The sequence below is a fragment of the Emydura macquarii genome, unplaced genomic scaffold (assembly GCF_026122565.2).
Source record: "Emydura macquarii macquarii isolate MOO-44397 ecotype Brisbane River unplaced genomic scaffold, CSIRO-AGI_Emac_v2 contig_1477, whole genome shotgun sequence".
NCBI lineage: Eukaryota > Metazoa > Chordata > Testudines > Chelidae > Emydura > Emydura macquarii.
Window position 1 is genome coordinate 11,660,388 of NW_027131614.1, and position 19,521 is coordinate 11,679,908.

General features: G+C 40.0%; 1 long non-coding RNA gene across 2 annotated transcripts in view; it reads right to left on the reverse strand.

The window, feature by feature from the left end:
* Positions 1-491: 491 nt before the first annotated feature.
* Positions 492-19,521, reverse strand: part of LOC137156822 (uncharacterized) — a 99,738-nt gene continuing 80,708 nt past the window's right edge. The window contains exon 4 of one of the 2 annotated variants that reach the window (XR_010920916.1): positions 492-617. This is a non-coding gene — a long non-coding RNA (uncharacterized lncRNA). Of the gene's footprint in view, positions 618-18,443; positions 19,188-19,521 lie in introns of those variants that run through there. The other variant, XR_010920915.1, reaches the window with a different exon arrangement.

Consider the following 19,521-nt stretch of genomic DNA (forward strand, 5'->3'; position numbering starts at 1 on the left):
AAGTGGAACATTAAGTGCACAGCCTCTAGATCCAGGATCCAAATAAGACTTACACAGCTGCAGAGGGGGTTTGTGGAGAACTTATTTCTCTGTGTGGGAATGAGGACACAATATAGTCATTATTTCCTTCTACAAAGGACCTGCATTGAACTGACCTGTCCTTCTGAATGAAGAAGGCTGGATGCGTCTCCATCCAGAGACTTATGACATCATTTGGGCTGAGCAAAGCAAGACAGGGCCCTGGGGCCTGAAAGCATTGTTCCTATAGCAATCTAAGCTTGGAGAATCTGGGTCCAAGTCCAGGACTTGAACTCCAACTCCTGTCTTGGCAGCCCATTGCATGCTAAAGCCTGTCCAACTTTTATTGGAACCATAGCACTATGATGATCCTAACCTGTGTTCTTTCAACCATCAGTCTATATGAGATTATCATTTGTAACTGTTGCACTCATTACATAAATAATAATAAGCTGGGGTGCTGCAAGACATCAAAGTAAATTGTGATTCTCTATATCATTTTCATATGAAGTACTTTATAAATGATGCATTAATTCTGCTAGGATCCAGCCTATCAACATGGCTCATTAAATCTGACAGTGGCTCCATTTTCTTTTGATCTGTTGCATAGAAAAAAGAAAGAAAAATTATTTTTAATCTCCTTGAGAGCCTCCCCTACCTCTTGCCTTGAAAAAGAACAACAATAAAAATTTCACTTTAAGGGAAGACTTTTTTCTTGTCACCTGAAAAGTTCTTGCAATGAATATTTCACTATTATGCATTATATCTTATCTAACTGTGAGTGCTAGTGGACCTTCAGTATAGTTTTCCCCTTCAAACAAACAGTGAACTACAGGTCAGATTATTGGCATTTTGTGCCACTCCAGTCCCACTGCCTCAGATGGGCAGGTGGAGATTCCCCAACCCAGGGGACAGCTTGGATGATGTAAAGACCACCTTCTCCACCCAGAATAGGGCTGGAAAAGGGAATTAGCTGGTGTGCTGTTGAAAATGGATAGGGGTACAAAGTATCTGTTTTGCACTCTATTTGCACTCTTGACTATGAAAGATCAGCACTGGAGTTAATTGGCTAGATAGTCCCAAGAGAGAAATTTTAAGCTGTATATAAAAAAGGAGTTAGTTTTAAAAAGATTTTTTTTACACAAATGCTAAATATCAGAAGCTGTTAAAGGCCACTTGATTTTGCTGTGTACTGTAAAGATACATTATTTTCACTGTAACAAGGAACATTCCAAGAAAACATGATCTATTTCTATTTACTATACTACTATTTTTCAACATGTAGTTCTCAAAAAGTTGGCAGAAAATTCTCCAGTTACATTTAGCTACATGTGGTCAGCTCACCTTAGTCAACTGAAAAATTCTGCCATTGACAATTGCAGTTGAAGTGAGCACTTCCCCAGTGAGCTATCAGGTTTTCCTACAAATGTCTCAGCATTGTCTGCTCAAATCCCCTCTGCAATGTTAGACCAAGAAGCAAAACCAGAAAATGACAGTGTGGTTGATATGTGCCATTCTATTATATTGGTAGCAACACCACACATTCCTTTGGGAACAACTCAGGATTCTTCTTCCGTCAGTCACTCTGCAAAATGACATATTTGGCTCTGAGGAAAGAGGCTAGCTGCAGCACACAGTCTTTCAGTTTCTGGTGTGTCATGGATGACAACATGGGGGGGGTGGTGATCAAATGTCATACCTTTACATATCTCGTACCCATAAAATGTCAAAGGAAGTATGACATCACAGTAAAGGTCTCATGACTATGATAGAAAGAGAAAATGTACCAGAGTGGATCTAAAATGACAAGGTAAAGAATGTTTATAGTTTGTGGTCAGGGGCTTTGAAGTAGAGTCAGTACTTGAAATCTGGGTTAGTATCACCCAAATAAATATATTATTTAGAAAACCAAAAAGGACTATTATTGAGAAAGAAATATATTCTAAATTATAGCAACATCATGCTAAAGAAGAACGTTAAACCTTCATTATCATAACAATTTATATTGTACTCATTCTTATCAATACACCATTATTAAGACATTTTATTCTCTTATTACATATTTTCGAATATATATTCATACACACATTTCTATACATAGAGAAATAAAATTAAAAGCTAAACTAAGTGAAGGATCACTAAGTAAGGCTGACTTTGAGGGTGTATCTACACAGCAATAAAACACCTGTGGTTGGCCCGAGCCAACTGATTCAGCGGGCGGGGCTGTAAAACTGCAGTGTGAACATTCAAGCTTGGGCTGGAGCCTGTGCTCTGAGACCTTTCCCCATCATATGGTCCAGAGCTTGGGTTCCAGCCTGAGCCCAAATGTCTACACAACAATTTGACAGCCCTGCTTCTTGAGCCCTGCAAACCCCCATCAGCTGACCTGAGCTAGCCCTAGGTGGTTTAATTGCTGTACAGACATATCCTAGGAAGGCCACCTAAACAGACTCAAATATGACTGTGTCCTGCTCCGGTGTTAGCATCATGTGAAGCTGGTTATATAGCAAATTATTCTTGCAATTTGCAATGGAATGCTTTGGACCATGATTCAGGATTTAGTACAGAATATGTGATTAGTTACAATTGCTAAGGCTTAGTCTGCAGGCAGCTGTGTGTTATGGACAATGACTAATTACATGATAATTAGCTAATTAGGATGTCAGCAAAAAATATGCTTAGTTAATTCAACAAGTTACTCACAAATGTAGTCCTAAACAGGTTTAAAAAAAATTCAAATGTGTATTTTTAATACTGTCCTAAAATACCTAATATGTTTGTGCTATGTGCAGGTGATGGTGAGTAATGAATTTTGAGCATGCTGTTTATTTTATTAGCTCACTAGGATCCAGGTTAGCCAAGCGATTTGCAGAATGGCAGTATTTGTGAAAGAGAGAAATTGCTAATAGTCTATTTCTTCCTTTTCCACAGAGGCATACACTATATCAGCCAGTGATGTTACAAAATGGGACATTTTGTCAATAACCCGTAAATGGCTGACAACAGCAACATTTTAGGGGATCTTCTGAACCACATGGAGGAGGGGAAAGAGCCAGTGTGCTTTCCTCATACAGAAACTGGCCTGGAAGGGGTGCCTTTTGCTGTAAATGTTAAACAGGTGTAGCCAGCATTCCCCCAGCACTGCCCTCCTAGCATCCAAAACATCCCCTCTGAGGCTGCAATCGTTATTACTGCCAGAAAGCTGGCCAATTCCCCCTTCCTCCCAGAGATGAGCTGGTGGGGTACTGTTTCCTTAAAACTTCTCCCCTTTGTAGCATACCAGCCTGGAGATAGGAGGGTCAGGGGAGGAAGCAGTAATTTAACTTCACACATTTTTAATTTTCCTATAGTGTAGGAGACATAACAACCATTAATGCTAGTCAGCATGCCTAATATCTAATTATAGGCTTTTTAGAACATATTATATAACAATGTGTTAATAAACGGAGACAGTTATATCAATTACAGAATAATATAATGGAAGACATTTATAGCCTCATGTTAAAACAGACTAATATTTTCCAAGATTACAGCTACACAGGATTAGGATGATCTCTTCATGAACTCAAATGCTGTTTTCCCATGGTGAGGAAAAACACTTTTCTCTGTCATGAAAAGGACAAATCATAATCAGTCTGTCACATATAATTTGTCAATTTGCAATGCTTGAACAGCAGGAGGGCAAGGCACATATTTCAAACATTGCTATTGATAGAAGCGTTTTACAGCAGCTCCCAGTTACTATGCTGGATAAATATCTTGACTGAAGACAGTGATAGACTAGATAGCCATGAAGGCGTGGAGCACTGGAACCAGAAGAGTTGTCTGATTAGTTTTGGTTTTGAAGCTTCTAATTATTTAAACATGTGTGGGAAATCAACCTCTGTAACACACTATGGATCAAGCCCAAACTAACAGATGTTCATTTTGGCAACTGCGATTGATCTGCCAAAAAAGGAAAATCTTACCTTACAAATTACCATCTATGCATCTAAAGAAGATCAATCTATGTCTGATGGTTCTTCAGTTAGCACTTAAATAAGGCTGCAAACGTTGCATCCACTGCTGAAGTTTCTAAAATTCACTAACAAAGTGAATGCCACAGATTCATGCTTTTTTTATAAGGGCTATGATGTGGTATAGCAGAGACTTGGTGGCTGAAGCACTGTCATGGATGGGTGTAAACTGTTCAGGAAGGACAGGTAGGGGAAAAAAGGTGGAGGAGTTGCACTGTATGTAAGAGAGCTATATGACTGCTCAGAGCTCCAGTATGAATCTGAAGAAAAGTCTGTTGAGAGTCTCTGGGTTAAGTTTAGAGCCATGAGCAACAAGAGTGATGTCAGCCCACCATGACCAGGAGGATGAACTAGACAAGGCTTTCTTCAGACAATGAATGGAAGTTTCCAAATCAGAGGCCCTTGGTTCACATGGGGGACTTCAATCACCCTGATACCTGCTGGCAAAGCAATACAGCAGTGCACAACCAATCCAGGAAGTTTTTGGAGAGTGTTGGGGATGACTTCCTGGTGCAAGTGCTAGGAGGAACCCACTAAGTACCATGCTCCTCTTGACTTGCTGCTCACCAACCAGGAAAAAATTTTAGGGAAAGTAGAAGTGGGTGGCAACCTGGGCAACAGTGACCATGAGATGGTAGAGTTCAGGATCCTGACAAAAGGAAGAAAGGAGAGCAGCAGAATACGGACCCTGGACTTCAGAAAAGCAGATTTTGACTCCTTCAGGGAACTGATTCAGCAGGATCCCTTGGGAGGCTAATATGAGGGGGAAAGGAGTCCAAGAGAGCTGGCTGTATTTTAAAGAAACCTTATTGAGGGTGCAGGGAGAAACCATTCTGATGTTCAGGAAAAAATAGCAAACATGGCAGGCGACCAGTTTGCCTTAACAGAGAAATTTTCAGTGAGCTTAAACACAAAAAGAAGTTGAAGCTTGGACAAATGACTAGGGAGGAGTATAAAGATACTGCTCGAGCATGCAGGAGTGAAATCAGGAAGGCCAAAGCACAACTGGAGTTGTAGCTAGCAAGAGATGTGAAGAGTAACAGGAAGGGTTTCTGCAGGTATATTAGCAACAAGAAGGTGGTCAGGGAAAGTGTGGGCCCCTTACAGAATGGGAGAGGCAATCTAGTGTCCGATGATGTAGAAAAAGCTGAAGTACTGTGCTTTTTTTGCCTTTGTCTTCACAGACAAAGTCTACAGCACTGGGCAGCAGAGTCTGAGGAAGAGGTGAGCAGCCCTCAGTGGTGAACGAACAGGTTCAGGATTATTTAGAAAAGCTGGATATGCACAAGTCCATAGGGCTGGATGCAATGCATCTGAGAGTACTGAAGGAGTTGGCTGATGTGATTACAGAGCCATTAGCCATTATCTTTGAAAACTCATGGAGATTGGGGGAGGTACTGGACAATTGGAAAAAGGCATATATAGTGCCCATCTTTAAAAAAAGGGAAGAAGGAGAAGTCAGGGAATGACAGACCACTCAGCTTCACCTCAGTCTCTGGAAAAATCATGGAGCAGGTCCTCAAGGAATCCATTTTGAAGCACTTGGAAGAGAGGAAGGTGATCAGGAACAGTCAACATGGATTTGCCAAGGGCAAGTCATGCCTGACCAACCTGATTGATGAGACTGGCTCTGTGGATATGGGGAAAGCGGTGGTTGTGATATACTTTGATTTTAGCAAAGCTTCTGTTACTGTCTCCCACGGTATTCTTGCCAGCAAGTTACAGTAGTATGGGTTCGAAGAATGGACTATAAGAAATCTGGCTAGATCATCAGGCTCAACGGGTAGTGATCAACAGCTCAATGTCTAGTTGGCAGCTGGTATCAAGTGGAGTGCACCAGAGATCACTCCTGGAGCTTGTTTTGTTCAACATCTTCATTAATGATCTGGAGGATGGGGTGGATCACACCCTCAGCAAGTTTGCAGATGACACTGAGCTAGGGGGAGTGGTAGATACCTTGGAAGGTAGGGATAGGATACAGGGTAATGGAATATTGGGCTGCATTAGTAGGAGCGTTGACAGTGATTATTCCCCTCTATTCGGCACTAGTGAGGCCACGTTTGGAGTATTGTGTCCAGTTTTGGGCCCCTACTACAGGAAATATGTGGACAAATTGGAGAGAGTCCAGTGGAGGGCAACAAAAAGGATTAGGGGGGCTGGAGCACATGACTTATGAAGAGAGGCTGAGGGAACTGGGTTTGTTTAGTTTGCAGAAGAGAAGAGTTAGGGTGGATTTGATAGCAGCCTTTAACTACATGACGAGGGTTTTAGGGAAGATGGAGCTAGGCTGTTCTCAGTGGTGGCAGATGACAGAACAAGGAGCAATGGTCTCAAGTTGCAGTGCGGGAGGTCTAGGTAGGATATTAGGAAAAACTTTTTCACTAGGAGGGTGGTGAAGCACTGGAATGAGTTACCTTAGGAGGTGGTGGAATCTCCATCCTTAGAGGTTTTTAAGGTTTGGCTTTTCAAAGCCCTGAATGGGATGATTTTGTTGGGGTTGGTCCTGCTTTGAGCAGGGGGTTGGACTAGATGACCTCCTGAGGTCCCTTCCAACCCTAATCATCTATGTTTCTATGAATGTCAGAAATTTCAACTTATTTTAGCTACGTTTACTAGATTTTTTACTAGATTTACTAGATTAACTACATTTACTATTTTAGCTACATTTAGTAATTTTAGCTACATTTACTAGAGTTACAGAATGTCATGTCATGCAGGAACATCTTGCCAGTTGAATCACTATTTTATATGCCTTGATATACAGAGAAGATGAAAAGAATAAGAAGATACAGAGGAAGATCAAAACTATTCTCAGTTAAACAATGCAAAAAAAAAAAAAAAAAAAAAAACCCAACAAAAAAACAACAACAACAAAAACCACCACCACCCCTCTGAATGCATTATAAAGCTTATAATTTTAGGATATGTTATTACAGGAAACAGTGAAAGTGTTATCATTGGGGAAGATAAATAATGAGCCTTATCCCAAGCTCATTAAAATGTGTTTCTATTCTGAAAAGTAACTCTGTAAAAATGGCACCATGGGGTTCCATGTTGATTGTTTCCTAATGATTTCCATACAAGATATGTTCCATTTACAAGTCAAATTATTTTTTTTCTTATTGCTAAGCCCTGTAAATGCAGGCTGTTCACTGAGTGTCAAGCTGGACTATTTCTTTCCTGGTGTTTTGCTTAAGATGTTGATTTAAGCAGAAAATAAAATGTAATGACCAGCCTTTTCAAAAATATTTCCCCACCAAATGTTAGCCACTCCTTCCATCAGTGATACCTTCTAATACAAATTGCAAACCAAACTAATCAAATAATGGGCTTGAACTTTTTTATTGCTGCCTTGTTACTGTACCAAATCCAAGAAATGTTTTTACTCTATCATTTGGAATATCTGAAACAAGATTGTGTTCCAGTGCTGTAGGGTATGTCATGGAAATAACATTTATCTTTGCTCCTTGTTGCAGCTTGAAATTCAAAGGCATCCTTTCTTTGAATCTCTCAGCTGGACTGACCTTTTCCAGAAGCAGATTCCACCACCATTTAATCCTTTGCCACTTGTGCAAAACCACTTTCCTCAATAATGAGTTTGCACAGCCGTAGTTGATTGGTGTGGTGTTGGAGGTTGTGCCTCTCAGGACTGAGCTTCCCAGACAGAGAGTCTGGGCTTGGCTATGTGAAGCTTTTCTTGTTGTTATTCACAGCTAGTTGGACCCAGACACAGAATAAAGCCTTTTCAAGAACCTAGTGATTGCTGAACACCAAAACAGGAACAAATCTGTTGGTGATGATGCAGAAGGGATAGAATCCAACTCACTCTCTCCTCTCTGCCTTGGCTCAGCAGGAATAACGAATTTAAAAAAAGGGTGAAAATCCATGAATTATTTGTTGTCACTAAAGGGATCAGATCTAACGGAGAACACAAGAGAGAAGATCAGTGGAAAAAAGTTGCTATTTTTACATAGTCCCTTTTCAGAGTAGAACTGCAGTTTAAAGCTTCACCTATCTCAGAGTTTGTAATGTCTAACTAGGCATTCAGAAGGCAGGTTGATTGGCAAGAAGGCATGGCACTTTTAACAGTCACACAAAAGTTTGTTTGGATTTCTGGAACCATACTGGACACTAACAGCAGCTTCACACAGACTTTGTCAACCTCATTCCCATGATATCTATCCTTACAGATTTTAGCTTAATTTAAGACCTTATACGTTAAAATGATATAGTGCATTCAGATGGCATTGGGGTCTAGGCTCCTAACATGTTAGAACCTCTCACTGACAGAATTGGCAACTCTTGTGATTTTATCATGAGTTTTACCATATTTGTTGTTTTTAAAGGTCCAGCTCTGGCAGTCCTGTGACTATGTGAGAATCTCAGCTTTCATGGGAAGACAAAGTACATTTCCAATATTCAGGGTACCAGAGAAAAGACACAAAATACAAACTAAGTGTACCCTAATGGCTCAGAAACCAGAAGGTACCCAAAGAATCCAAAAATAATTATTTTATATAATCTTATGATTTTAAGCCAATCATCATTTTTGAATGCTTGGGATTGTCGGTATTGCAGACTCTTCCTTCCAGACACCTCCATTTCCTTCCCAAACACTAAGATGAAGTCTCCCTTTCGGTACAGCTCCTGGAGGAACTGCTTCCTACCCTAGTTTCCATTTTTGATCGCCTCCTCCTTCCAAATTTCCCCAGTGCCTTATTCATTTCTCTATCTCCTCAGTGTCCCCCAAAGAGGTCCATTCCCAGCTGTTCAGTTTCATGGGATAATCCCTTCAAGGGCCTCTTTCTCTCTTCTCCCTCCCCACCAAACATTGATCTCTCTCTTTAGGACTTCCTGTTACCATTTAGATAGTCAGCATTAGTAAAAGGAAGTAGCACTGAAGTGGTAGAGACTGGGAATTGCAGGGTTTAAGATTGAAAACTTTAGAAGACAGATGTAGACCTCCCTGCAGGATGGCTTTCTTCTCCTTTCCTCTTGCAGGAAATGTTCAGAGCAATCTTTCTTTTAAGGCAGTTTTCTGGCCCAACCGCCTGGATTAATGACGGCTAGTAAATAAGAAGAGCAAAAGACTACTGAAGTGGTGTGACCTGGATCATCATGCACAGACAGTGAAATCTTACATTGTCACTGCAAATTAAAGGCCTGGTTCTGCTTCTAATATGTAGTGAATGGGAAATGTTGCCATTCATTTCAATGGGAGCAAAATTAGAGAAAGCAGCATTAGTTTACTTTGAAGGTAACTTCTTCAAGACATCAGCACAACAGCACAAAAAATATCTTATAGTTATTGCTTATTGCTCTCCCACAACAAAAGGTCTGTTTTTATATGAAGGAAGGTAACATTGAGACTGATAATTCAGATATAGGCATGTTGAGATCCAAAGTGCATTCCATCTGGTTTATCTAAGTGGCTTTCCTAATCTCAATGTCTGAGAGCATCAGCAAGAGACAGTGAAAGGAGCAGTTTACCTGACAAAGAGTAATCAGTTTCAGGAGTATCAACACAGATAGACAGTTTTAAGGCAGTTCCTCATTCATCCATACAAATTAAGGTCCATTCCTCATTGATCCTTACAATTCATGACAGTTACTCATTGGTGAAAGATGACATTTTCTGACAAAACACCTGAAATGCCCAAGAAGGTAAAACTTGCTCCAGATATCTGGATCTGACTGAACTGCAGCCAGTGCAGGAATTTGAAGAGGTCTCAAAGCCACCTATCCACTCCCCAGATTATCAGACAAACTGGGGGCTGAATCAGCTACTGGCATAATTCTGAACAGCCTAAGGAACTGTTCTAAATTACATTCCATAGGAGCCAACCCAGCAGCTGGCAACTCACTGGAGTACACTGCACACTGACGCTGCCCTCTCTTATCCAGCATGGTCCCTTACATCTGCGAGGAATTGGAGATGTTAGAATTGGCTACAGAGACTTTGTGTGACCTGGGGATTTCCACCATGTAATGGAAATCCCTGGTTGCCTCATAAGGCTCTCTCAGCCTTTTTACATTGCTAGAGTACTACAAAGGGGATGGAGCTGAGGGAAGGCATCAGACTTTTAGATGCCATTAAAAGAGAATGATTTTAGTCCACTAATGCTCAGGAAGGCTCAGTGTGGGCTAAAAGATTGGGGTTTTTTTTAAACCTTTTATTGTTTATGTTTACACCCCTCTCAAAGCGTTGGATAACTTAAGCAAATTTTAATTAAAAATGTGCTGGAGTTTGCACTGGATACTAGTATTAGATGCCACACTTTTCAAGGTGCTCTTTCTTTTGTTGTGTTACTATATAATTCTACCTCTCTCTCTACATATCTTGACAGCATTTAACTGGTGCCTTGGTAATGTTTGATTGTGTATGGCAGAACACATTTTGACAGAATGACAAATTCTGTCCTCGCTTAGAAATCAATGGGTTGCATGGGATGCAAACCAGAAGAGATTGCAGTTCAGTGTTTTTTTGGTTAGATTGACATGAAAAGAAAATCCCTATAGACACATCTGAAATAGCTGTAATTTATTCTCCCGTGGCCACCAACCCTTTTCCTTTGGTATATTTGGTATACAGCTATATATATTTTTAAAGTCTAAAGGATGGGAAAAGAAAGAACATTGTGCACAATGTGATAGCTGTCAGTCAACAGAAAAGATTCTCTGTGCACATGGAGAAAAATAAAAGGTGGAAGTGGAACCTATTTAATCCCATCATCAACCACTGCACGTCCAAATTCATTTACAGCAGCTTGGGTGCACATGTTCACCCCGTTTTCTGTGTGTCTACAGCAGTAGCTTCATCCTTAAATTGGCTTAATTGGAAACTTATCATTTTTGCCTCACTTATTTTCTCACTCCTGTCAGGAACACTTGGTGCTAGCATGTATGGCGACGCTTGGGAGGAAAGTCTTATTTCAAACAAACCCATTGACTTTTCAACTTCTCTGTTACCACAGCTTTCAAAGTCTAACCCTTCTGGGGGCCCCATCGTCATTCCAGAGCAGAGCTGGGACAAAAAGAAAACAATTTGTTCACTTAGCAGAAAGAAAGTCTATACTCCCAAAACAAAACTAGTCAGACAGCTAGCTTAAAATTAACAGGCCCTGCTGACTGACTCTTTTTGGGGCTTTTCAACAGTCCGGTGACAGTGGGCTGTGAATACAGATAAATGGGAGGTCAAGCTATCCTTCATTTTTCTAGAGGATTATTTTGCCCACAGATAAGGAACTGAAGACGGAAGTAATATTTGAGACTAGTCTGTAAGACAACAAGGAAAGCATAACAGCAATAAAAGATCATTCTCTCAGTCCCTGCCTCCCAAAAGGTTAGCACTCCCCCTTAACCTACATATTTTGTCTGCTGCAGAAGAGTATAAAAACAAAGACATTACCTGGCAACCAACATTGCAATACAAATACCAGCAGAAAGTTACAAAGGCATCACACCTACCTGCCAGGTTTTACAGCTGATGTTTTACAGTCTACTTACCGCAGAAGGGTGTTGTGTGAATTCATAGTTAATTTCTGTAAAGAGCTTTGTAAAATGTAACAGTGCAAGAGAAACAGCAAGTATTATTACGTAACAAAAAATTGCTACTTGGGAGAGGAGAAATCCATTCTTTTAAAAGAATTGTCGCCCACACTCTAACTTTATTTAGCCAGGTCTGGCTACATACAATTTATTTCCTTATATGTACAGTGGCATTTCCTCCAAAAGGAAAGGTGCATTCTATTTTATTTTTATTCTCCTCAGCCTGTACTTATCCAAGAGAGAAAAGAACAGAAACCAGAAATGCACTGGAATTTTTGACAATGTATACTACTATACAGTGACACAATCATGTAGATTTTCTTTTCTTTTAGTAACTAGCAAAAAAAAAAAATCACATAAAATATATATATTTAAAAATAAGCATTGCTTCAGCTTCAACAAATAAAAAGTCAGGAAATTCAAATTTAAGTTTGAAACTCTGTCCTTAATCCACACTCTTGTGTTAGATATTTCAGGGGTCCCAAACATGGGAGATTTATCAACCATGTATGTTAAAAGGCCTATGTACTACAAAACTGCTTAAGGAATTTCAGTCTTATTAATTTTAAATTTCCTGGATTTTGTCCATTTAAGCCATACCCTTAACTTTAGTTTTACACAGTGGAGTTACAAAAAGACAAAATAAAATAAGGGCTGATCTACACTGAGAAGTTACATTGGCATAGCTATAGCTCTCAGGGGTGTGAAAAATCCACATTCCTGCTGTCGCTGTACTATATCTGCACTGAAGCACTACACTGCACTGCAGCATTTTAAGTGTAGACATATTCTAAGAAAAAAAAGATTGCTTTTTGAAGCATAAGAATCGTAGAACCATAGAAAGTAGAACCAGAAGGGACCTTGATAGGTCATCTAGTCCACTTCTGTGCACTGAGACAAGACTAAGGGTATGTCTAGACTGATGGTGGCAAAGTTGCCACCATCACTTCGACCTATCTGGCTCGATTGAGCGGTCAGTGAAGACCCACGCAATCGATCCAGAAATCAACGCTGGTAAACCACTCCCTCAAGTGGTGTAGCACTGCGTCAACGGGAATGCGGTTCCTGTCGGTGTAGTGCAGTGAAGACCCTGTGCAGAAGGGAACCATAGCAGTTGACAGGAGTTACGCAAGCTACACTCCGTAGCTCTCCGTAGCTTGCGTAACTCTTGTCAACTGCCGCCGAATCACAGGTCAGTGTGGACCAGGGCTCAGTATTATCTAGACTATTCCTGACAGGTGTTTTTCTAGTCTGTTCTTAAAAACCTCCAATGTTGTAGATTCCACAGCCGCTCTGTAATTTGTTCTAGTGCTCAACTATCCTTACATTTAGGAAGCTTTTTCTAATGTCTAATCTAAATCTCCCTTGCTAGAGTTTAAGCCATTATTTCTTGTCCTGTTCTCAGTGGTTAAGGAGACAATTTATCACCCTCCACCTTTTATGTACTTGAAGACTGTTATCATGTCCCCACTCAATCTTCTCTTTTCCAAACTAAACAACCCAATTTTTTCAATCTTTCCTAGTAGGTCATGTTTTCTAGACCTTTAATCATTTTTGTTGCTCTCCTCTGGATTTGCTCCAGTTTGTTCACATCTTTCCTGAAGTGTGATGCCCAGAACTGGACACAATACTCCAGTTAAGGACTGAGTGCTGAATTGCGTGGAAGAATTATTTCTCAGGTCTTGCTTACAACACTGCTGTTAGTACATCCCAGAATGAAGTTCACTTTTTTGTGCAGCTTTAAGATTTACTCTTTATATCCTTGGTGGCTTTTTATAGTCTATGATGTAAATGTACCTTTTTAAAGTTTGAAAACATGCATTATAAATTGGAATGCTAAAGTCTCTCAAAGGCAGATTTTGGCATTGTGTGATTCTGGTCCAGATTAATCAATCATGGAACAGAATGCTGGTACACTACTGATGTTTCCCTTACTAAACATATATGCTAATGACTCCTTTTTTGTTCCATAGCTGTATTATTTATATTATACTGTGCTATCCATACCTTGTGAATGTACAGTAAAATTCCATATTAAACTATCTTGAGAAGCACTGACAGAAGCATTTATGGCCTACTCCAAATCTCACTGTACTCAATGGAAAGACTCCCTATTAGTTCAATGGGCTTTGACTTCAGTGTGGCCAGGATTTCACTCCATGAGTACAGGTATCAGAATCTGGCCCAAAATGCATACTGTTTATATGAACAGAAAGGGTTTGAGCCAATGGAGGTTTTGCCACTGACTTTATTGGAGCCAGGGATTTCACTCTATATTGAATAGTCCCTTACTCCACAATTTGTCTTACTGATTTCAATGGATCTACTGTCAGCCTAAAGTACACTTACTCCTGTCAAGTAGTATCAGAATCTGGTCCTTTATTTCTTTATGTGCAATCCTTTGCGTGGTCAGAGCAAAAATTTATGAAAACAGAACACATTCATTCAGCCTGAATAACTTACAAAATATCAAAATGAATTTCACTGAAAGTTTATACAAAAAACTGTTCCTGCATGGAGAGCTCATATACCAAATTCTGAGTGATTGTGACAGTTCTCGGGGTACCCAGGACTGAGAGTCACCCTCTTACCCCTGTCTCTATTGAGAGGTAGTCTTTCTTGTGGTAGCTGATGTCAGCTCCCAGGCATCACCAGCCTGTCAGCCATTCAAGCCCTCTCCTCTGGGCTATATTACCCCAAACTTCACCTTCTAAATTAACAATAGGTGCACACCTCAATCCCTGAATCCCTTTTGAATAGTTCCCCTGTGATATCCAGCCTCCAACACTGGTTACTCACAGAATTTGCAGATCCTCTGTACCCAAAGGTACCCCAATTTACCAGTTTTACCTTAAACCACCACTTCCACAAACCACACAAAACTTGTGAGCATTTGGGACAAAACAAAAGTAGGTTTATTTAAGAATGAATAAAGATTTAACTAGAAACAAGGGAGTGGTGGAAGCAAGTGATTACAATGCAAAACAAAAGAGAAAACATGAACCTGATTCTACTTTTTATTAATAGTTACCTTTCCTATACAATGAAGTAGATTTCCCCCAGAAGTGCAGTCTTTTGCAGAGCTGTCTGGTTTCAAATAAATCAGGATTCAAATATTCATGAGTGCCCCCTCTCCACACTCCTCAAGGGGTTTCCTCAGTGAATGGATCCAGAGTGTCCTTCCCCCCACTCTGTTATACTGAAAACAGCCTTTTGTTTCCATTCATAGATAGGGTGAGCCCCTGTCTTGTTGTAAATTTTCCTTTTTTTTTTTTATCTTTAAGTGGTTTAGACTGTTTGTTGTTATCTCTGATGATTCCCAATTCAAAGTTTTAATATTGCGCAAGGCTAAACAATTGAGCTTTTCACTGCGTCACCATCGGACAGGCGGGGTGGCAACTCCTTCTTGCCCAAAAGGGCCATTACTGAGACATCCTGGTGACTATCTCTAGTTTTTACTCCAAGTCCATAAAGCATACTTTCAATATAAATACATTACTACTTCAATATTAGCCGTACATATATCTCACAATGATTATGAACCTTGACAAGTTATGAGCTTTCTGTAGATACGTTACATGTTACTTTTTGGCTAAATATCCTGCAAGATGTGTTTGATGTAATGAGTTTGTCAGGTCTGAGGTAAGAGTTGTTTACAAAGAAGCAGGAACTGTTTGCCAATGGGTCTCTGTGCCACTTTTATAAATGAGGGATTTTAAAAGCTGAAAGAGCCATTCTTATGTAGAACAGTGCTACTGGTTACTTATTTTTACTAGAATAAGGAACTTAATATAATAATGAATTCAGTAACAACAAGTGGCTTTATGTCAAAGTGCGATTCCCAAATAGTATCCTGCATATAACAAGATAGCATAGTAATATAATGCTGGTAAATGGTTTATTATATTTTACAGAACTTCATAAATATTTACAATCAGGAAAACAATGATGAGCTCTTCTTCTTAGTAATAATGTTTCTGGCTTTCATCATCTGAGATATGTTTTCAGACTGGCACTGATGAATGCCATAAAAAAGTCACTTGATATTCATCAAGTGTAGTGAACCACTGATGCCCCTAAAATAACAACCACAAAAAATATTCCAGCTAACATTTCCATTAGCATAGCTAATTGAAACTGCTGCATAATAATGAAGGCAAAAATGACTGGATAACCATGATAGAAACTCTTTTCTCTCCTACTGTTATTCAGAATTAAATGGTATTTCATGAGGTTAGATATTTAACAAATTCCTATATTAATTGCTTTACAAATATGTTCTTATTAAAAACACTTGAGTGCCCTGTGAAAGTTTACACAGTGCTTTACTGACAGATAAATACACCTTTACTGCCCCCAAAGCATTCACAATCTAAACTAGACAAGGCAAACACACACACAAGACAAAACAATACCCAACTTTGTAAGAGAGGGTTGTCGATAATGAGAGGAAGGTAGAAATCACTGGAAGAATTGCATTTTATGGAAGAGGTGGCACTGGGTAGAGAACAAGAAGAACAGTTGAAAAGGCTTGTCTTCCTTTATGTCTATTCAAAATGCTGCTACAAAGAATATTGTCCTGGCTCCTCACTCCAACCATGCAGTGCACTATTTACATCCATCCTTGCTCTTTGGGACAATGGCCATCCATTTGGTTATATATCTGTGTGCTGTGATCCCTGATTGAGGCCTCTAGGTGCTGCCACGGTAGAGATAATTACAAAGAAAAAATATGCTAAAAGAACATTAAGGTTGCAAAGTCAAGCACTCAAAAGTTAGGAAATGCCAAAATTAAAGTTGCCTATGCAGCCTCAGTTCAGCTCCTTTGTGTGTATGTATTACAATACAATCTTTATTTATGTAATCACATACTATTTTTCCCTGGGACTGCTGACTCATTGAGTGCACAGAATGGATGGCACTCATCGAATGAATTCACTCTTTCGTTTTTTCCTGATTCTTCAGTGTGTTGCCCCAGGACTTATTCACTACACACTATTCAAACCCTTCTCTGAAGACAGAATTATTAATTACCTTATGAGCCTTTCTATAGCCTTTCTATCTCATTGCTATAGGACCTGAGTGCTTCACAAATATAATTTACCTTAATAACACCCCTCCTCAAGTTCCAGTCCAAGTTTTCCCTTGTAGGTTCACTGTCTGAGTCCCAATCTCTCCATGATTCCAAGTCTCTTCCCACCTCCACACCCAATCCCAGTCCCAGCTCCCCTCTTTCCAGCCCAACTCCCGTCTTCAGTCTCTTTACCCAGCCAGTGCCTTCTTGTCTTAGTCATCTTTGCACAGCCAGTCCCAGTTCTCCCTTCCAAACCAGCTCCCTGTCAGATCTGGCTGTCCTCCCCGCTACTCCATTCTCTCCTGTCACAGTTCCAGGGTAACTATATATGTTACTTCTTCACCAGCTGCGAGAAGGGTGTCCCTGCTCAGCAAGACAACACAGCTTGGCAAACAAACTTATGTTAATCTATTTTAGGTACTTATATGGCTCCCATCACTACGGTATCTGAGCACGTCACGGATTTTAATGGATTTAGCATCACAACTCCCCTGTGATGTAGGGAAATGATATTATTCCCATTTTACAGATGAGGAACTAAGGCACAGCAAGACTAAGTGACTTGCCCAAGGTCACAGAGGAAGCTGGTGACATAGCAAGAAATAGAACTCAGGTCTCTCAATTCCTAGGCTAGCACCCTAAGCACTGAAGCATGCATCCTTCCCTTAAGGATGTATAGGGTGTCTATTATGTCTATGATGTTAAGATGCATATGCTGAATATGTTTTCTCCTGGAAACTATATGACTGTGTTCATTTTGTGTAATAAAAAGTAGAAGTGAGGCTTTTGCAGGGCAATATAAGCAATATCTATCCTCCCAGAGGAATTTTTTTTTTAAAAAACAGTTCATTTGGTGCAACCCAATTCATTTCAAAGGCACAATAATTCACTCCTCATATTCATGTTTAGGATCCACGTTCCCATCGGATTAGTGACAACATTTCAATATGAGACCCCAGAAGATCACACCAGTCCCCTCCAGCATATCACTGGGATACTGGTGGAAATCAAAGAAAGTTATCATAATATTTCAAATTCATAAAATAACTTTCATCCAAAAGGATGCAACCCTCTCCCCCACCACACACACTTTTTGAACTATACATATACACTGGTGCAAATCAAGTGTAACCATAGAAGCCAACAGAGTTATACAGGTATAAGACAAGTTGCAGTAAGAGGAGAATCAGACCCTGGTACTTCACCAACTATTGAAATGGATGCAACAATGAGATAACAACATAGTGAAAAGAACAGACAATGAGGAAAACTTCTGTATTCAATTAAAATTCTAACAGAAGTCATTATCGATAAAATGATTATACAATGTAAATAAAATAATAGACACCCATTCTATTATATTTGAATGTTGGGTGACCATTAAGCTTTTAAAGTTCATGCTTCTGTGTTGTGGGAATGTGTAATCCCTTGATCTATTAATGGGAATCTTTTGTCTAATGCTTAAGGATAAAATATTTAATGAGCATTTCAATATTATCTATTCATTGTAGGTGGCAGTGTAAGAACTTCATAGAAAAGGAATCCATTTGATCTAATATATGTATTCTTTATATGTTGTTATGAATACCATATTATGCCTTTTGATGTAAATACCCATATGTGGCCCTTATGGAGTTCTTTCCAATTATTTAAATATGTTGCTCGTTCATTTTCAGTGAACAAATGAGAGTTGTTCATTTTTGAAACTCCCCCCAATCCCCATATTTAGGGATTTCAGACCACATGCATGCAAGAACAACAATAGAAACAAAACCATTATTGTGATTATTTTAATACAACTGAACTGAAAGTTTTCTCAAGTGAATGTTATAAATCCTTAATCAATGCCTAGGGGAAACAGAGTTAGGAACAGAGGGCAGATTCTACATCCACTTACCAGGTGGCATTAAGGGGCTTGCTGGGATGTAAACAAGTGAAGAATTTAACCCCACACAGAGTAGTCAGTACGACAAGAATAAAAAGAGGGTTATTTAACTCAGACTGTGAGAAGTGAGCTGTTTAAACATGGGTTGAAAATTACAGTTATACTGGCATTGGTTATTATATGTCTGGGCGGCATCCAATCACCATTTCTAACTCTTGGCCTCTTAGGCACACTCACGAGTACAGACCTCCTATCTGGTACCCTTCCCTAGGATGTGGGACCCCACAGTTCAAAAGCCCTAGACTCTGAAACCAGCGTTCTGACCTCTCAATCCTTCCCCTTAGCTTATGCATGCTCCCCCGGGTTCACCTCCTTGAGTGGTTTGGATTATAGTTTAACTCTTCAAGGACGTGTGGCAGGGAAAGAAAGAGGCACAGGCTTTGTACAGAAATTTCTAAAGCCACAGTAACTTTTACTCTCCAAGCATCCATGAGGTACAGATCTTTAGGAAAACAACAAAGTCTTATATACTCTTTCCCCTAAGTCTATGTTCACCCCTTCTTGTGAATCTTTAGGCCCAGTCCATGTGTCAGGTGGATAGGCTGCTGGGGGCAGAGAGGTCTTTCTGTAGTCTGGTGATGTTCAGCTGGTGAGAGAGTAAGAGCAGAAAGATAGTAGAGCTGCAATGATCACATGGCCTGTCCAAGCTTCCCTCCTCTCCCTCCACCCTCCTCCCCTCCCCCAATGTAGCTGGCTTCTGAGACTCAGTCAGGTGGTAAAAGTCCCAACCCCTTCGACACAAACTGGGAGACCCAATTTCCTTAGCCTGGCCTCTCTCCTTAGGAAACCCATTGTTCTGACAAGCACCATTTTGATGAGTCTATTAGTCACTTCAGGGAGGTTTCAGGCATAACAATAAGCTTCCTTAGCCTGTCCTTGATATCTCTAGACAGTCACAGCGACACATTCAAAGTGCAACT